A 1,640-nucleotide genomic window follows, 5' to 3' on the forward strand; every position below is an offset into this window, starting at 1 on the left:
CACATACGCAATATACTCTCCAGTCAACGTGTGCTCTACAGCGAATGCTCGCTGCAGTATGAAAGTCCTATTTAAGTAATCCCTTATCGTTTTACGAAATTCTTTGTAATAGACTACTCGCTGCCACTATATCTCTCGCATCAGATCCCAACTCCCGATCTTCAGGAGAACACACACAACGCTATATTCTCCCGCATCGTTAGGAGGCTATTTCACAAGCCCTCATAAGGAGCAAAAATTGTAAAGTACCTTACGGTTTCTTTGCAAGGCACTTTTACATTCTTACGATTTGCGGGGTAGGAGTGAGGTAAGGTGTGACTAGGCTCCTCACCGTAAGGCTCCTTAATAGGGAGTCCTTGCCCTACAAGGAAGGACTCCCCACGTAAGTCGATTTCATAGGAGATATTTCGAGCCCCCTCGTTGGTGCCGTGAAACTGCTCCGGTGGAACATTATGGCACTTTATCGCACCGGCCTTACCATTCTCGGTTGTTCGCTACGCTTTTTCCCGCCAGACCACGCGTCTCGCGGCGAGACACTCGTACGCGGATGTTCTGTCCCTGAACCAAGCAATTAGATTTCATATTCGACTTGGCGCTTCAACGTTGTACGGTGATGACCGATTGTTCTCGAGCGAGTTGATGGTAGTGTTTTTGAGTTTGCTGTACTCAATGGCCATAACCTTATTTTTGAGCTTCATCGGAGCACTGCGTCGACTTTTTCATACGCGCCGGTATGCTCTATACTCTTAAGCTGAAGATGCACCTCGCGGACCTCAGTACGGAACACGAGGTGCAACTATAGTGAAAGCACCTCGCGTAAGGTGTAAGGCTCCTTGTCCCTTGCTCCTAAATTAAAGGTGCACCTTTGGGAGCGTTTCTTGTGAAATAGGCCTTAGGGTTCCACTCACTGTCTGCTTCTACTCTGAGCAAAAATGAGCTTGAGAGTTCTGGAGCGAAGCGGCGTACATATATCCATGGTTAGAAGTGTTACACTCAATAAGTGGCAAAAATACAGTAACTATATACATTCATAACTTTCCTGTCCATTTTACACAATGGGCAAATCCGCTCCTGCTTCTCATACCCGACTGCATTTTTATGTTGCTGTAAGCCACTTGCCAGGATTGAACTGACGACCCTCTGCTTACGAAGTAGACGCTCTACCACTAAGCTAAAGTGACACATACACTAACTATATAAATTCATAGCTTTACTTCACGTTCCATAACTCATATTGGGCGAATCGGATCTACTCACGTAGTTAACGCAAGGACAACGTGTAGCATACATACTGACTACAACTGTTAGTTATCGACGGGATTGTGAATATTACACTCAATCTAAAAGACCGTTGCCGCAAAAGGCAATAACTGAGCACCGCTTATCCTACTTTGCCAGATAGACTCGACTCATAACGCTGTTGTGGTGAAAAGTCAAGAAAATCATCGCAATTTTTGCGAACATGAAAGAAAGTACATCGCTTAATCGGAATGGTCTCCTCACGCAGCTATCTTCGCATAATCATTCCGAGCAGCCTCTATCACATCTTTGTCGAGGGAACCTGTAGAAATTCAAGGCCTATCTATTTTACTACAACTACTACCTTGACGTGGGTAAGCGGTCCACTTAGGTTCGTTGGT

At 45.4% G+C, this 1,640-nt stretch overlaps 1 non-coding gene across 1 annotated transcript; it reads right to left on the bottom strand.

Moving 5' to 3' along the window:
- Window positions 1-1,109: 1,109 nt before the first annotated feature.
- On the bottom strand, window positions 1,110-1,181 carry Pmar_PMAR025325. Its single transcript has one exon. It is a non-coding gene; the product is annotated as a tRNA-Thr (tRNA).
- Window positions 1,182-1,640: the final 459 nt, after the last annotated feature.

Source organism: Perkinsus marinus (assembly GCF_000006405.1).
Source record: "Perkinsus marinus ATCC 50983 genomic scaffold scf_1104296943978, whole genome shotgun sequence".
In the NCBI taxonomy this organism is placed as follows: Eukaryota; Perkinsozoa; order Perkinsida; family Perkinsidae; genus Perkinsus; species Perkinsus marinus.